Consider the following 19140-nt stretch of genomic DNA (forward strand, 5'->3'; position numbering starts at 1 on the left):
AGGGAACCAACAGTGGAGGGGATGAAGCTGGAAATCAAAATAACGATTTGGAACAAAAGGAAGAAAAAAGCATTTAATCACAACAGCAAGAAGAAAAAGAATTTAAAAAAATGAGAGGCTAAGGAGCCTCCGGGACAACTTTAAATGTACCAATATCTGAGTCACAGGGGTGCCAGAAGGAGAAGAGGAGGAGCAAGAAATTGAAAACTTATTTGAAAAGATAATGAAAAGAAGCTTCCCAAATTTGGTGAAGGAAATAGATATACAAGTCCAGGAGGCACAGAGATTACCAAACAAGTTGAACCCAAAGAGGACCACACCAAGACACATCATAATGAAAATGCAAAAGTTTAAAGACAGAATCTTAGAAGCAGCAAGGGAAAAGCAGAAAGTTACCTACAAAGGAGTTCTCATAAGACTGTCAGCTGATTTCTCAAAAGAAACTTTGCTGACAAGAAGTATTCAAACTTATGAAAAGCAAGGACCTACATCTTAGATTAGTCTAACCAGCAAAGCTATCATTTAGAATGGAAGGGCAGATAAAGTGCTTCCCAGACAAGGTAAAGCTAAATGAGTCCATCGTTACCAAGCCATTATTATATGAAGTGCTAAAGGGAATTATATAAGAAAAAGAAGATCAAAATGATGAACGCTGAAATAGCAATAAATTCACAACTATCAATAATTGAAGCCAAATGACAACTAAGCAAACAAGCAGAACAGGAAAAGAATCATAGGTATGGGGATCATGTGGAGCCTTAGAATTAGGGAGGGAGAAGAGGGAGAATGGGGGAAAAGGTGTAGGGATTAAGAAGCACAAATTGGTAGGTACAGAATAGACAGGGGGATGTTAAGAACAGTGTATAAAATGAAGTAGCCAAACAACTTGTATGCATGGCCCATGGACATGAACTAAGGGGGAGTTGCTGGAGGGAATATGGGTACTGGGTGCAGGGGCACAAGGGGGGAAAAATTGGGATAACTGTAATAGCATAATCAATAAAATATATTTTTAAAAATAAGCTTCAATTATGTTTAAAAAATAATGCCCAAAAGAAGAAAATCCTCTAAGTGATTAACCAGTGACAGAATTATCAAATTACATCAACTATATATTCCATTTTATGTACCTCATCTTCTAGTGGAGGCCTCATTATTGTTATATTACAGGAGAACATGATGCAAAGACATTGATCATTTTATTTTTTGTGCACGTTTTCAAAATGTTGTCCAAATTTCCAATCTTCTATCCTCTATCAGTTTCTTCCACATTTAGCTTCTATCCAGCTCATAGTACGGCAGTCAGAGGAAAATCAAATGAAACTAATCTAAACATACTCTAGGTCCAATAATTAAAGTCACAAACAAAATGCAAACATTTTACCTATTTTCCAACAGTTACAACAGACAGTTGGGGAGCACCAGGGAGTCACCCACACTGGCCAGGACAGTGCAGGGGGCGGTCCTTACACTGAGTGCGCTGAAGGCTGGAGACATAAATGGACAGTATCCGACCACGCTAAAAGCTAGCATGTTACTGGGTAGAGGCAGAAAGCCCTTCCCTTCCTATTTCTGTAAGAACCGCGGCTTGAGCAGGAAGGAGAGACGGCCTTTGAGACCAGAGTCTACCGTTCTCCCAGGTCGACCCCAGGCTGACAGCTAGCAAAACAATGAGCCAGTCTCAGAAAGGCAAACACTGTGTGATTCCACCTATATGCAGTATATACAGGTGTCAACAGGATGGTGGTTACCAGGAGATGGGGGAGAAAACGGAAATTGTTTAGTTGGTTTCAGATCTGCAGGATGAAAATGTTTTAATGATGTTTCACAACAACGTGTGTATACTTAACACCATTGACCTAGACACTAAACGAATGGTTAAAATGATACATTTTATGTTATGAATTTTTCTACCATAGTAGAAAAAATAATTAGGATGACAAAAAAACCCAACAAACAAACAAAAACTGAGGACCTGGTCCTCAGTCTTTCCACCACAGGGAAGTGAATTCTGCCAACAACCTGCAGAAGCTTGGACCAGGACCCTGCACTTCAAAGGGCTCCTTGGTTTTAGACTTGCGAGGTGCTGAACAGAGAACCCAGTTAAATGGTCCCTCCTCTCCAACTCTGGACCCACAGAAGCTGTCATATAATCAACACATGCTGTTTTAAACCACTAAACTTGTAGCCATTTGTTAAGCAGCATTAAGGAAACTAGTACAATCAGTAGGTAAACATCTTTTTTCAAATGCATGTCAGGTCGTGTGTCACTCCTTGGCTCAGGCCCCTCCTACAACTTTTCGTTCCACTCAAGAGTAAAATGTAAACAAACCCCTCTCTGTGGCTGACTGATACTACATGGTATCACCACTCACATCCTCTCTGATCTCCTCTCTACCGCTCTGTGCTGACCATTCTGCTCTAGCCGCACTGGCTTCTTTTCCATTCCTGAGCAGGGGATGAAGCCTCAGGGCTGGGCCCCTGCTGCCACCGCTGCCTGGGATGCCTCCTGAGAGGCTCCGCCTCAGCCGACCTCTGCAAGGCTCTCCCCCCTCTCGCTCCAGTGAGGTCCCTGCTCAAGCGCATCTCCTTAGAGGGTCTCTCTCCTGACATCCGTATAAAACACACTTCCCTCCCTCAGTCATTCTCAATCCCCTCCCCTTCATTTATTTTTGCTCTAAGATACTAATTATGGTTTCCACACCCTAGAACCTGGGGGAAAAGCCCTGGCACATAGCAGGTGTTCAAGGCACATTTGTTGAATGACTAAATCAAACAAAAGATGATGGTGTCTTTTGTTTTATGAATTTGAGCTCACAGGAATCTAACATGAAATGGCAACAACAAAAAAAGGAAGAAAAACATGTCTAAGCTCAACTGCAGGTTTGTTATATGACAATTTTGCTGAGTGGTTGCTAATGAACTTCTGCTGAAGGGTATCAAGAAAGACATGAGGTCCAACCTCAAGTTGCCTGACCTTTCACAGCACAAGGGTCCCCAGTAACCAGACCGTACGGGAGTGAATCCAGTGATGTGCGGCGTGGGACCTGGCATGGAGCAGCTGATCGGTCAGGACGTCAGCAGAGCACGGGGAGCCTCCTCAGCTTCTGTGGTTAGAAGGCAAAATAGAACAGGGTGGGAAGATGGCGGAGGAGTGAATGGGAGTCACACTGATCTCCTCCCAAAACCAAACTGGAATTTCAACTAAATAATGGAGTAATCACCTGGAGAGCAGTGGAGCGATAGTGGGAGAGGAGCCTTGGTGCCGCGGACAGTGGATTCTACTCACACATCCCAACGGGCGAGAAGTGCAGTGGAGGCTCGAGAGGGTGGGCTGGGTGCCCATGGGCACTGGCACCAGAGGGACATTGAAACGGCCAGTTAGCTTCCCCCGAGAAGAACAGGGTCTGAATCATAAACAGGAACCCCTCAACTACAGCAGCTAAAGCCAAGAAAATACAGACAAAATGCAACCCCAAAAAGCTTAGGGGCGCTCTCTGCCAGAGACAGGTGGCTGGGGATGCAAAGAGACATTTAAAGGGCAAACGCAAAAGTTGCAGTGGCAGCCACCCTCCTTGATCTCTGGGTAGAGGCGGCAGCAGGGTGGGCTGGTGCCTGGGAAAAGACTGGTGAGGAAAACTTTGTGAAGAGAACTGACACGGTGGCCGGTGGAGCCCCGGTGATGGCGCCCCTCCCACTCTGCAGCTACCATCTCGCTCAGGCATAAGGGAATCAATTAACCTGCCTTTTGTGCGCTCTACGCACACAGCTTGTATGTGTGTGAGCTGCGGGGCTGAGTGCAGACTGGCTGGGAGAGCCTTGAAGAGAGACTGGAGACGGAGGCGTTGGGGAAAGAACGGGAGGAGGAACCGGGGAGTCCCGACTCCCTCCCCATTCTGTAGTCTCCATTGTGGGCTAGAAAGGCGCGACCCCAAAGAGGCAGAAGCGGGGCACGCATGAACCAGACTGCCTGCGATTGAAACGCAGTCCGCACAGGGGGTGGATCCTTGGCTGAAGAGGTCAGGGAACTGCCCAGAGGCCCCTGAGAAGAGTCTGGAAACAGAGGCATTGGGGAAAGAACGGGAGGAGCAACCGGGGAGCCCCGACTCCCTCCCCTTTCCGTAGTCTCCATTGTGGGCTGGAAAGGCGCGCCCCCAAAGAGGCAGAAGAGGGGCGCGCAGGAACCAGACTGCCTGCGATTGAAACACAGTCCGCACAGGTGGTGGATCCTTGGCCAAACGGAGCACAGAACTGCCCAGAGACCCCTGAGGAGAGACTAGAAACTGAGGCATTGGGGAAAGAACTGGAGGAGGAACCAGGGAGTCCCGAATCCTTCTCCTTGCCGTAGTCTCCATTGCGCGGGAAGAGGCCACACCCCCAAAGAGCCAAAAGCTGAAAAGCACACATAGACTCCCCCAAAACACCCAGTGCAGGCGCGCACACTTGCACCGAGTGACCGGCGAGGGTTGGTGAGCATGCGTGTGACCCCCACAGGCTGGTGAGTGCTTGCACCGGCCGGCAAGGCCTCCCACAGATTGGCACCAATCCGGCCTGCGAGGGAGTGCACAGAGCGGCAAGGGCAGGTGTAAATTGACCCACCCGCCCGCAATTGCAGAGCGGCCCACAAAATTAGTAGAGCTGCCCAGAGTCCCTGGAGGAGAGACGAGAGACAGGATTAACCGGAGAGTCCTGGAGCTGACTTCCTCTCATTTCCGTAGTCCCCATTTGGCGAGGGCAAGCAACGCACCCAAAGAGCCAAAAGCGGGGAAAATACACAATAGAAGACCCTAAACTGACCAGTGCCGCGGAGCTCATTGGCCGGGGGGCCAGATGAGTACGCAAGGTCGCGAATAAGCCCCCTGGTCTGGGGCAAGCACATGCAAGCCCAGGCAGGCGGGGGATCCTGCCGCGCTGGGAGCACGCTCAGGGAGCCCGCGTGAGAGTGCAAAGAGATCCCAAAAAATAGCCCAGCCCTGACCAAAGGGGTCACAGAGCTGCTCCAAGCAGGAGTCAAGACATAGGCATTAGACTCCTGGAAGGCTCAAACAAACAACCCAAGGTCCTATATGGTCAACAACTGACATCATCAGAGGCAGGCCCAGAAAAAAAAGTAAAGGACAAAAATACTTAACAGACTCTCACAAAAATGGGAAGAAAAAGAAGTTCCCCCCAAATGAGTGGAAAAGGGGATTCCCCACAGAGAGAGCTAAATGAAATAGAGGCAAGGGAACTATCAGATACTGAATTCAAAACAATGGTTCTAAGGAAGCTCAATGAGCTCAGCCAGCTCAAAGATAACTATGAGAAACTTCAGAGAAACTATCAGGATCTTACAGCAAACTATATCAGCCTGGAAAAGGACATAGAAACTATCAAGAAGACACAAGAGGATATGAAGAATACCATTTCTGAATTGAAGAACACAGTAGAAGGAATCCAAAGCAGGCTGGATGAAGCCGAGGATCGAATCAGTAAGATGGAGGACAAGGTAGAAAGAAGCTCCCAGAAAGAACAAGAAATGGAAAAACGGCTCAAAAAGAACAAAGAGGCATTTAGGGAAATGCAGGACAACGTGAAACGCAATAATATCCATATAATAGGGATACCAGGAGAAGAGGAGGAACAAGGGATAGAGAACCTCCTCGAAAAAGTAATGATGGAAAATTTCCCTAATTTGAGGAGAGAAAGGCTCTCATGGATCCAGGAGGCACAGAGGACCCCACTCAAGAGGGACTCAAAGAGGTCCACTCCAAGACACATCATCATTAAAATGGCAAATGTCAAAGACAAAGAGAGAATCCTCAAGGCAGCAAGGGAGAAGGAGAAAGTAACATACAAGGGGGCCCCGATACGCCTAGAAGCTGACTTCTCAACAGAAACACTACAAGCCAGAAGGGAATGGCAACAAATATTCCAAGCCATGAAAAGCAAGGGCCTACAGCCAAGGTTGCTCTACCCAGCTAGGCTCTCCATTAAAATAGAAGGGGAAATACGGAGTTTCCCAGACAAGAGAAGGCTAAAAGAATACATCTCTACCAAACCAGCACTCCAAGATATGCTAAGGGGACTGGTTTAAGCAGATGAAGGAAAAGAATGAGACAGAGAGGAACACAGGTACAAAGAGAAAAGATGAGTAAGTTTCTATCAGTAATATCTCTCAATGTGAATGGACTAAATGCCCCAATCAAAAGACACAGGGTAGCTGAATGGATAAGAAAACATGACCACACATATGCTGCCTACAAGAGACCCACCTCAGAGCAAGAGACCTACACAGATTGAAAGTAAAAGGATGGAAAAAATATTCCAAGCAAATGGGCAAGAGAAAAAGGCTGGGGTTGCCATACTTGTATCAAAGTAGATTTCAAAACAAAGGCCATAAAGAGAGACCCAGAGGGGTACTCCATAATACTTAAAGGAAGAATCTATCAAGACGACACCAACATTGTAAACTTATATGCTCCCAATATAGGAGCCCCCAAGTTTATAAGGAAATTGTTGGATGACTTTAAAAAAGATATAGACAGCAACACACATAGTAGGGGATTTCAACACCCCACTGTCAAAAATGGACAGATCTTCCAAACAAAACATTAATAAACATATTGTGGCGCTGAATGACGCACTGAATCAAACAGACTTAAGTGACATATATAGAACCTTATATCCCAAAGAAGAAAAATACACATTCTTTTCAAATGCTCATGGCAGTTTTTCAAAGATAGACCACATGATAGGACACAAAGCAAGCCTCAGCAAATTCAGGAAAATTGAAATAATACCAAACTTTTTCTCGGACCACAAGGCCTTGAAACTGGAAATCAACCTGAAAGAGAAACTTCAAAAACTTGCAAACTCATGGAGACTGAACAGTACACTATTAAACAATGAATGGGTCAATAATGAGATAAGAGAAGAAATCAAAAAATTTCTGGAAACAAATGAAAATGAACAGACAACAGCCCAAAACCTATGGGACACAGCAAAGGCGGTCCTGAGAGGGAAGTTCACAGCAATACAGGCTTACCTAAAAAAGATAGAAACATTTCAAATAAAAGACCTAACATTACAACTTCAAGAACTGGAGCAACAACAACAAATAAATCCCAGAGCAAGTAGAAGGAAGGAAATAGTCAAGATTAGAGCAGAACTGAATGACAAAGAGACAAAAAGAACAATTCAGAGGATCAACCAATCCAGAAGCTGGTTCTTTGAAAAGATAAATAAAATTGACAAGCCTTTAAGCAGATTCATCACGACAAAAACGGAAAGGACCCAAATTAATAATATCAGAAATGAAAGAGGAGAAATAACAACTGATACCACAGAAATACAAATGATCATCAGAAACTATTATGAACAATTATATGCCAAGAAATTTGAAAATCTTGATGAAATGGACAAATTTTTAGAAAAGTATAATCTTCCAACACTGAAGGAGGAAGAAACAGAAAGCTTGAACAGACCGATAACAGCTGGGGAAATTGAAGCCGTAATCAAGAAACTCCCGGCACACAAAAGCCCAGGGCCGGACGGTTTCACAGGAGAACTTTACAAAACATTTAAGGAAGAGCTAACCCCTGTCCTTCTCAGACTATTCCAAAAAATCCAAGAGGAGGGAAGACTCCCAGACTTTCTATGAGGCCAGCATCACCCTGATCCCAAAACCAGATAAAGACCCTGCAAACAAAGAAAACTACAGGCCAATTTCGCTGATGAACATAGATGCTAAAATCCTCAACAAAATATTGGCAAACCGCATCCAGCAATACATTAAAAAGATTATCCACCACGATCAAGTGGGATTCATCCCAGGCATGCAGCGATGGTTCAATAAACGCAAATCAGTAAACGTGATACATCACATAAATAAAAGAAAAGACAAAAACCACATGATCATCTCGATAGATGCAGAAAAAGCATTTGATAAGGTACAGCACCCATTTATGGTCAAAACACTCAGCAAAATGGGAATAAATGGGGCATTCCTCAACATAATAAAGGCCATATATGAAAAACCTACAGCCAATATCATACTCAACGGGCAAAAACTGAAAGCTTTCCCACTAAGATTGGGAACACGACAAGGATGTCCGCTCTTACCACTTCTTTGCAACATCGTATTGGAAGTCCTAGCCACAGCGGTCAGACAAGAGAAAGAGATAAAAGGCATCCAAATAGGAAAGGAGGAAGTAAAGCTATCATTGTTTGCAGATGACATGATAGTGTACATAGAGAACCCTGTAGACTCTACCAAATCACTCCTCAACCTAATAAGTGAATTTGGCAAAACAGCAGGATACAAAGTCAACATTCAGAAATCAAAGGCATTTTTGTACACCAGCAATGCAATAGAAGAAGAAGAAATCAGGAAAAAAAATACCATTCAATATAGCAAGAAGTAAAATAAAGTACCTAGGCATAAATTTAACCAAAGACGTAAAAGACTTGTATGCAGAAAACTATACAACATTGAAAAAAGAAATTAAGGAAGACACAAATAAATGAAAGCATATACCGTGCTCATGGATTGGAAGAATATCATCAAAATGTCCATACTACCCAAAGCAATTTATAGATTCAACGCAATCCCTATTAAGATACTAATGACGTATTTCACAGAAATAGAACAGACATTTCAAAAATTTATATGGAACCATAAACGACTCTGAATAGCCACAGCAATTTTGAGAAAGAAAAACAAAGTAGGAGGGATCACAATACCGGACATCAAACTCTACTACAAAGCCACTATACTCAAAACAATCTGGTACTGGCACAAGAACAGACCCATAGACCAGTGGAACAGACTAGAAAGCCCAGAAATAAGCCCAGGTCTCTATGGACATCTAATATTTGACAAAGGGGGCAGAAGCATAAAATGGAGCCATAATAGCCTCTTCAACAAATGGTGTTGGGAGAGCTGGACGGCTACATGCAAAAAATTGAAATTGGATCATCAGCTGACACCATACACAAAAATAAACTCAAGATGGATAAAGGACTTAAATATAAGTCGCAACACCATTAAAGTCCTAGAGGAGAACATTGGCAGGAAGCTCTCAGATATCCCACGCAGCAATTTTTTCACTGATATGTCTCCTAAAGCAAGGGACATAAAGGAAAGAATAAACAAGTGGGACCTCATCAAAATAAGAAGCTTCTGTACGGCAAAAGAAAACATCAGCAAAATGAAAAGGGAGCCAACCATATGGGAAAATATATTCGCTAATGATACATCAGATAGAGGTTTGATCTCCAAGATATATAAAGAACTCACTCGACTCCACTCCAAGAAGACAAACGATCCAATCAAAAAATGGGCAAAGGACCTGGGCAGATGCTTTTCCAAGGAGGAGATACAGAGGGCCCAGAGGCATTTGAAAGGATGCTCAGCATCACTAGCCATCAGAGAAATGCAGATCAAAACCACCATGGGGTACCACCTCACACCAGTCACAATAGCCATCATAAACAGATCCACAAACAACAGGTGCTGGCGAGGCTGTGGAGAAAAGGGAACCCTAGTACACTGTTGGTGGGAATGCAGACTGGTGCAGCCACTGTTGAAAGTAGTGTGGAATTTCCTCAAAAAGCTGAAAATGGAACTTCCTTTTGATCCAGTGATTCCCCTGCTGGGACTATACCCTAAGAATGCCAAAACGCCAATACGAAAGAACCTACGCACCCCAATGTTCATAGCAGCACAATTTACAATAGCCAAGTGTTGGAAGCAACCTAAATGCCCATCAGTAGATGATTGGATCAAAAAATTATGGTACATATACACAATGGAATACTACGCAGCAGAAAGGAAAAAAGAACTACTCAACTTCGCAACAGCATGGATGGAACTGGAGAGCATTATGCTAAGCGAAATAAGCCAGGGGGCGAAAGACAAATACCATATGATCTCACCTATAAGCGGAACCTAACCAACAATACAAAGATGCAAGGAAAATATGACCAGCAACAATGAAAGGAAAAGAAATCAACGGAGACATGAGGGAAGGAGGGGGGGGGCAGGGAAAGGGAAGGGAAGGGGAAAGTCAAGGAACATATAGCAAGGACTCATGGACAAAACCAAAGAGAAAGAACTGAGGGAGGGAAGGAGGGAGGGGACAAGGGAAAGTGGTGGCGGGGAGGCAGAGACAAATGTATTTTAAAAAATAAATTAAAATAAATAAATAAATAGAAAGAAAAAAAAGGCAAAATAAAAGGAGAACAGGAAAGATTTTTTTTTATTAAAGGATTGTAAAACAGAAAAAGTCCAAAAAAGACTTTTTTGTAAAAAGCATAAAACAAAAGTCAGCTGAGGTTCTTTTTGCAAAAAAAAAAAAAAAAATGCTAGAAAAGAGTTTGTTTCAAATTATCATAAGGAAAAAACCAAGTAAACTAATAAAAGTGTTAAATTGTGCACAAGGATGAAACATAGATCAAAGCAGCATTAAATGCATTTTACTTGTCTTTAATAATAAAATATTCATCTTAGGTTTGAAGGTTATTTTTAAAACTCTCAAATTAATCTTTTTAATATCATGATTTGAAACCTCAGTCTCCACAGAGGTTAAAGCCAGGACGATGTACCTGAGAAAGCAGGTGTAGACAATTCACCAGAACTGCATTGTATCCGCCACAGTGTTACTAGTGAACGTGGTGACGGAAGAAATTAGGACACTGACTGTAACTGCAACACAAAATTATCGGCCTGAGTCGCCCACAGGACTGCAGAGCACAAAATATCAGTTCTCGAAGATTAAAATACATCATTCATTCACATAGTCATGCATTCTTTCATCCATTTATTGACTCACCTGAACTAGTAGTATCACTCCTATAAATTTCCTGTGGTTACCTCCAACAGAGCACGTAACAGATTCTATCTTATTGCCAAATTCCAAGTCGGGCACATAGTAAAAACAAATTCTTATGAGATAGTGCACCAAGTATTATATTCAATATTTAAACACTGTGCACTTGGTCTATTCCAAGTAGCACTGAAAGCAATTCTAGGCTCTGCGGGAGACATACACGAGTTCAAGTTTGATGGCTTGCTTTATTAGTCTTGCATTTCGGAAAGGTGGGGCTTGCTACGTAGGAAGCAGACAGATGCCTACAGGAGTGGGTGGGCTGAATGAAGGTCAATGTGGACATCAAAAGCACACAAGTGAGCCCTCAGAAATGGGTGGAATCTTCAGAGGGAGAGAGGGAACCAAGAGCGTGCCTGGTTGAGCTGCGAGCCTGAGGGAACTCCTGCGGCAGCCAAGTGCCAGCCGTGCTCAGAGAGAGGAGAGAGGCCCAACCTGGTCCACTGAGCAAAGCGGGTGCCAAGGACCTTTACAGGCAGAGAGGGAGGAGCAGGCTGTGACCAAATGCGCCCGGGCAGGCCAGGGGTCCTGCACAGAGGCTTTGAAGAGTCAAGGAGCCCCCAGAGGCCTCATGAGAGAGATGAGCTGGCAGGTGTCCAGGAGAGGAGAGAAAGAGGCCACAGGACAGGTGGACATTTTCACAGACATCATCTATGCGTGTTCATTTAACGCTTACAGAATCCCAGTGCAAGGACTGGACGTCTATCTCAAAATCCCTATGGTGAAATCCAACGTGATGGTATTGGAAGGGGGTTCTTTGAGAGGTGATTAAGTCATGAGGGCTGAGCTGGGTGAATGGGTCTAGTGTCCTGGGAAAGGGACCCCGGAAAACCCCTCGCCCCTTCCACGGTGTGAAGTGACAGTGAACAGACAGCAGCCGGGGAAATGACCTGCACTGGACACTGACTGCCAGCACCTTGATCTGAGACTTCCCAGCCTCCAGAACTGTGACAAATACATTCTGTTGTGTATAAGCTACCAGCGTATGGGATTTTGTTATAGCAGCCTGAACAGGCTGAGACCCCTTGTGTTTATTTGAACTATACCATGTCTGTGTCTCAGACACGTTGTAACTTCAGCACCTTTCTTAGGACCTTCCACTTAAGTATTAGATAAGCATTTCCTGAATGAATAAATGCTTCAACAAGGTATCTACAGGTACCTACCCTTCTCTGTCTTTGCATTACACATCTTGATCAATTAGTGTCCTAAATAGAAACACATTTTTAAAAACATTCTGTGTCAGAAAATATCACTTCACCAGTCTCTAACATAAAAGTATTAACAGAAGAAAGCTAAAGTTTACAATAAAGAGGAAATGAGCAAAAATGCGAAACAAAACAAATTATGCTTTTATTAAAAGTGCTCCCCAGATAAGATCAAGTTAAAGGACTCCACCATCGCCAAGCCCTTATTATATGAAATGTAAAGAGATTTATCTAAGAAAAAGAATATCAAAAACTATGAAGTTAAACAGAGGGGAGGAGGAGGAGGAAGAATGGGGGGGAAAGCACAGGCAATAAGCTGCACAAATAGTAGGTACAAAATAGGCAGGAAGAGGTTAAGATGAGTATAAGTAATGGAGAAGTGAATGAACTTTTATGTACAACCCATGGACATGAATGAAGAGGGGGGAATTTTGGGAGGAGGGGCGGCAGGGGGTAGAGGGGAATAAAGGGAGGAAAAATGGGACAACGGTAATAGCATAATCAGTAAAATTTTAAAAAAGAAAAAAATTGGGACAACTCTATAGCATAATCAATGAGGGAGGGAGGGAGGGAGGGAGGGGGCAAGGGAAAGTGGTGAGGGGGAGGCAGAGACAAATGTATTTAAAAATAAATAAATAAAGGGGGAAAAAAAGAACATAAAAATAAGTAAATAAAATTTTTTGGACAAAACTGGCCCTCTGCATCCATTCCTCTTCCAAGTCATGGTAAGTGGCACATGTCAGACTGAAAGGGGCAAGAATCCTATGAATGACTTCACTCTCAGGTCGGGTGGAAACCAGCACCACCAAAGGAAAAAACAAAAAGGAACAGACACAGGTAAGACCTAGGGAATGGTGACTGTCACAGAACAGGTTTGGGAGAGGAGAAAGAGATTAAAGGGCATCCAATACATGGTGACAGACGGAAACTAGAGGACACAATAAAGTATACAGATGTATTTGAAAAGCTGTATACTGACACTTACAAAACTATATCAAACAATGTAACCCCCACCAATTTAATTAAAAAGACATCATGATGTTTTCAGCTTATAACCTGATTCTCAAATCCTGCTTACTACAATCACATGCCAAATTAGAAAGTTCCATGCATTTGATTTTTTTAATTGATTCACAGAGAGGTACATCAAAGAACATTTTAGTAGGCTGAAAGTACTGCATTTTGCCATATATAATGCATTTTTTTGCCCAAATTTTTGAGGGAAACATAAGAATGCACATTATACATAGGTAGTGCCTGAAATACCTTTTATCTGTTCTTGTATTTTGTAATTATTTGTTACATAAAATTTCTTATGCTACAGTATGTTCAAAAATAAATGCTAAAATTCCTTTATGATACAAAAAACATCTAAATATAAATACATAAACAAATGAATAATAATTGAATTAAAAAAATTAAAAGTTTTTTTCCCTGAAAGTTTGGGCTAGAAACTTGGGTGTGCATTATATATGGCAAAATACAGGGTCACTTTTAAATGGTGTATTTACCACTGGTTCCTGAGAAAATGTGAAACAGTAATCAACTGATTTGAAATGAGATAAAATAAGAAGAGCATATTAAAATATACTGGATATGACTGCCTCCTTAAAACCAGTATGTTAAAACATAATAAATTCTGTTTTGAGTATAAATAAAATATTGAAATTAAAACGAGGTTGTGATATTTGATATACTTCTCCATTTTTAAATATTTTACAATTCCTTTCTAAGTTGTAGAACAAGTAACTATACAAAAGAGACAAAGAATGAATCAGGTGGTATCTTTGCTCTTTGCCTCAGTCTAGGATATGACTCCGCCAGAGAGGAGCAGGTTCCACTTTTTTATCTTAACTCCTCTATTGTGTATGTGTGTCCCTCCATCTAAAAGTACATTGTCATTTCTCCCATTAACGATTTTGAATCCATAAATTATATAGAGCATGCCATGAACTCAATGCTTAAAACCCTACATGGCTCATTTTGCACATTTATTGTTGCTAAATAATTCCATAAGAAGGGGGTTGGAGGAAGGGCAAGAAGGTTAAAGGGGATCAACCTCACAGTAATGAAGGTACCTGGAATTACTGCATAGTGTGTACAAATATTGAATCCTAATGCTGAAACACATAGACTCTTTGAGACCCATTTTACCATAATACCGGTCAATCAGAAAATCAATACATTATAGTAGATCATGCGGAGAGTAAAACAGGAAGGAACTTCCTAAAAAATAAAAGGTTCTAGACTCACTATTCAGAAGAACATGTGGGAGAAGCAGTGGCAAAGCCCCTCCCCACCCATCAGGGACCAGGCTGGTTCCTGTCCCTCAGGAGCTGGAGGCTGCAGGAGCCCTGACGCCTTGCAGGAGTCCCCGCCTCCGGCAGAGGGGGAGCTCTCGCCCACAGGGGCACTGTGCACTGACTCCTGCAGACCTCGGCCACACAGGCCTCAGTTGGACTTAGACAGGACAGGCCGTGGGCCGCTGGTAGCCATGGCGTGCGGCACGAACAGCTATAACCTGGTTTTCTTACTGTGGCTGATTTTATTCTCAATTTTTAAAAACTTGAAAACTAATTTTTTTCAGTACAGTTGCTAGACAGTTTTACAGGGGTGGATAAGAGGAGGTTTACAGTTGAAAATACATGAAACACAGAGTTTATTCTTATATTACTATTTATTAGTTATTATTTTCCATACAAACTGTGAACCTACTTTTGCCTGCTTCTGTAGTGATCCGACATTTACATACCTCACAAGGTGTTCATCACACCAAGTTTGGCGCTCCCCTGTCAACTTGCAATCTTATGACACTATTAGTCAATGGATTCCCTTGCACCTTCTTCACCGGTCCACCTAACCACCCCTCCCAAACAAAATATGTACAGATCTTTGCGGACAAAAATATATGAAAAACTCCTGAAAGCAATGTTAAAAAATAAATCCATTGAGACTTATTCCTTGTTTGTGATCAAAAGACAAAATGTTAAGTAGTCAGTTATTTTGAAATTTTATAAGGATCCATAGCAAACCCAATCAAAATGTCACCAAGCTCTTGCAGATACCAACAAACCCATTTTAAACTTCGAGGAGGGGAGGCCGTTGAAGGACAGTGTGCCCATCAGGACACCCACGGCCTGCTTGCCTGGCTCTCTGCCCTCCCTTGCAGGTGAGTATTCTGGCCCTGCATGTCCTCATTGCATGAACTCTGCTCTCCCCACCTGTCATCCCCTCTCCCTGCCACAAACCTCCTGGCCCAGAGCTGTGTCTCCGGCCCATCACTCACTGCTCTCCCAGCGGGCGGTTCCTTCTCAGTTCGTCCTAGATCCATTCCATGACACTGCCCTCATCTCTCAGCACTTCCACAGTGTCACTGGGCCTCGGTGTCTCACCTGTAAAATGGGTGTAATGGTACCCAGGTGTACCTTGTGAGGATTAGTTACAACAACATGGACAGTTGTGATTCAGCAAAGGATTCCCTGCTCAACACACAAACACGTCTAAGACATTGGGCCCTGAAACACAGCACAGAGACAGTGGAAGGTGGGCATATCTGAGTAAACAGCGGAGGCAGGACGGGGAGGGGAGAGAACAAAGAAGCCACACACAGTCGTGTTCCCCGAGCCCCAGTGGACGTAACAGCAGGTGAGAGTGGGGGTGCGCGCACCACTGGGCCAGCCAGAGGGGCCGAGAAAGCAGGCAGGTCTTGTGGCTGGCACGTGCTGAGGCCAGGCCCGGGGGCGGGGCGCGGGGGGCGGGGACCGGGGCAAACAGTCGCAGGGCTGCGCGGACCGCCTGCCCGCACGGACCCAGAACGCCGCGGGCTCGGGAACTACGCACCCCGTCCCCCTGAAGCCCACAGGACGGTAAAAGCAGGTTGCAAACAGGCTGAAAAAACTTTCCACACTAAGTGGACTGGACTCCTCAGGACTAAACCCACGAGGAAGAGAGAACCTCGGATGTGTGAACCCACGCCCCTGCTCCACCCCCGCTCAGCGGGCGCAGCCTGGCAGAGGCAGCCGGGGCCACTCCGAACAGCTCGGAGGGCGGCTTCTGGCTGCCGGGAGCAGGGCTGGGAACACACGGGCCAGCAGACCCGTAGCCCAGCACTTCCAGTCCAGGCGAAGGGCTCCCGAGACTGAGACGGAGCCGTGTAAAGGGAAAGCCCACCTCCTCAGGGAACACGACTGTTTCCCATTGCCACGGTGACGCCGCCCCCCCAGAGTCCCCCGAAGCCCCCACAGTGCAGGTTAAAAAAACCACCCTGTGCTTCAGTGCCGCCTACCAGAGAACAAGAGAAAGATCTCGTTACCAATATGCTAAGTAGGGAAGCGCCGAATGCTTTGTAAAGCAGATTTCACGCCCACAAACACCCAGGTAGAGAAACAATCCTCCATCAAGAACAATGAATAACCCAGGTAACAGGAATCCAGAAAGAAAGTAAAAACATTTGCTCCTAAATTGGTTTTCTGGCTGCACTCGCACTGGCCAAGGGGGCATTGAGGGGAGGTCTCACGTGAGCCAAGCCTCAGCCCCCCCGCCCAGGGGTCCCCAGTGACCGCGCCTGGAGAGTGGGGTGCAGGCCACGGGTGGGGCTGCCACAGGTGGGCCCTCAGTGTGTCACGAGCCAGAGCGTCAGGTCCACGGCCCCCAAGGCGGACCGCCGCTGTGCGGACTGCCCGGCCTGTGAAAATGGGCGTCTAAGCAGAACCACCGCCGGCCTCCAAGGCAGAATGACGGCAGAAGCATCGTTACGGGGGCCTGCAAGCCCTCGGGCCTTGATTGTGAAATGTGAGCAATGGTCCCGCCGCCACCCTCAGTCACGTGGCACTTGGTGACGAAACCCACGGGCGCCCGCGGCTCAGAAGGGGCGGCCTCACGTGTCCACTCGCTCCGGGAGCGGCGGCGCCCGGGCGCCTCTGAGCGTCCCACCTCCGCAGCCAGACGCGGGCGCCGGACGACCCGTGGGCAGGCTGGGGCCGAAGTGACCGGTGCGACGGGCACCTGGCTCGTCGGAGCGCTCAGGCGGGTGAGAAGAGTGGGCGACTCCCGAGAATAAGGCTTCGGGCTCCCTGGGGACCCACGAACACCTGCGACCCGCCTGCCCCAGGCCCCAGATGGGGTTTCCGGCTTTCGCTCCTCCACCGCCTCTTAGGCCGTCCAAGCCGCCGGACGTAAACGCCCCCAGGCCACAGTCGGACCGAACGCTTTCCCAGCTGCGTGTCCGTCCCCGGGTTCGGGAGGACCGCCGTCCTTCGGAAACCCACAGGCTTCCCCTGCCGCCCGCCCTGCAGTCCTTCAAGCTCCCCGCAGCTTCTGAATGACCAGGGGACCCCAGAGTCTGCCACCGAGGGATGGAGGAAGCCGGCAGCAAACCACAGGCTTCACGGGCCCCACGAACGTGGACGGCGTGGCCCGTGCGCGGCCCCGCACCGCCCCCGCCCCCTTGAGGCCAGGGCTTTCCCCCCGCCATTGCCGTAAAACCCGGTCACAGACTCCGTGGGCACCTGTCCCGCGAGCCACACAAGTCAGAACCGAGTAAAATAAATCACGTCTCACGCCACTGCTGCCTCTCGGCTTCCCATCACCACCCGGGGCGCGGCAGTCTATCCCGGGGGCCCTCGCCGCCTCCACGCGGCTCTCGCGCGACGCCACAAGCGGGGCGGGCGGCTCCGGCCGGGCAGGAAGGGAGCCCGAGGCCAGGGCCACGCCAGGACCGGGACGCTCAGCCCCAAGAGGCCAGAGGAGCAATGGGCTGGCACGCAGAGGCCGGCCCTCGCGCCACCTCAGGGACGGGGCCGATGGCCCGGCGGGCCGCGCCTCCGTCGGCCTCGGGCCCCCACAGGCCGCTCTCCTGGGAGGCGCCGAGGGCTCTGAGGTGAAGCTCATTGCCCACGCGAACTCCAGCAGGACGTTACCACGCTCGCCGCCTCCCCCCACGCGGTGCCTCTGCTCGCGTTGGGCAGCCCAGTGGCGGGAGGCTCGGCCTCGGGCTCGGGTCCGAGGCCGAAGGAGGGCGGGCGGGCGCATGGCGGGGACTCCTCACGTGGGTGCGCAGGTGCGAGCGCCGGAGCAGCGCCGCGGCAGTTGGCGCAGGCGCAGGGCCGCTCGCCGCGTGGCGCGCCCGTGCGCCGTGAGGTGCGCGCGCCTGCTGAAGCCGCCGACGCACGCCCGCCCGCGAGGAGCTTCTCAGGGGCGCTGTGCTTGGCCAGTGCCGCCAGCGCGCTAACATCCGCAAAGTCAGGGCAGACCCAGGGTCTCCTCAGCCAGCAACACTCGCCCCTCCCTCGACACAGCAGCCCAAACAGCGGGGATAGGACGCGCCGCTGTCTCGTAACGGGTGGCAGGCCTGCCCGCGCTCTCCACCAGGGAGAGCCGGCCCCCAGGGGTCTGAGCAGGGGGCGTCCGTCAGCCCGCAGCCGCTCCTCGAAGTCCGGGGAAGCCCACGACTGGGAAGCCGACCTGTTGGAGCCAAGACGAGTTGAAGTTAATGCGAAAGCCAAGCGGGTGCGAGGACGGGCCTTCACCTTCTCCCAGGCCATCCACCGTCCGAGTCGGGTCCTTCTTGCTCCAGGGGCATGGGCGCCTCCACTGCGGGGGCAACCTCCCCATTCGGACTCGGCCCCATCATCCGCGTCGCAGGCCGCAGGCGCCCCGGGTTGGGCCTCGGGCCTGAGGCCTGGGGCCTGGGCCCGCAGCGCCGTCCCCGGGGCTCGCGTCGCGCGGCCGTCCTTCTGAGCGTCCCGCCCCGCGCAGCGCGTCGGCCCCGCGGAGTGCGCTCCCGCCCGTCCTGGCTCATAAAGATTAAAGTCTAGTGGCGGAGAGAGGTGAGTAGATCAATGGTTGTAGGCGGCATAGAATGACAGGTGTCCTAACTGACACGCACTCGGGGGACGGAAGAGGGACCTAAGGCCAGTCTTCGTGCGTGTTCAGCCTAGTGGAAGAGGTCACAAAAAGAGCTTCACGGTGCGAAGTGCGGCTAAGGAAACACCCGCCCTGACTGGGCCGGGGAGACGTCTGCATGCCCCTCGGCGGCGCGAGGGCTTTCAGTCTCTCCGCAGCCT

The sequence above is a fragment of the Pteronotus mesoamericanus genome, unplaced genomic scaffold (assembly GCF_021234165.1).
Source record: "Pteronotus mesoamericanus isolate MK-2021 breed Mesoamerican mustached bat unplaced genomic scaffold, CSHL_Meso_final contig_752, whole genome shotgun sequence".
Lineage (NCBI taxonomy): Eukaryota > Metazoa > Chordata > Mammalia > Chiroptera > Mormoopidae > Pteronotus > Pteronotus mesoamericanus.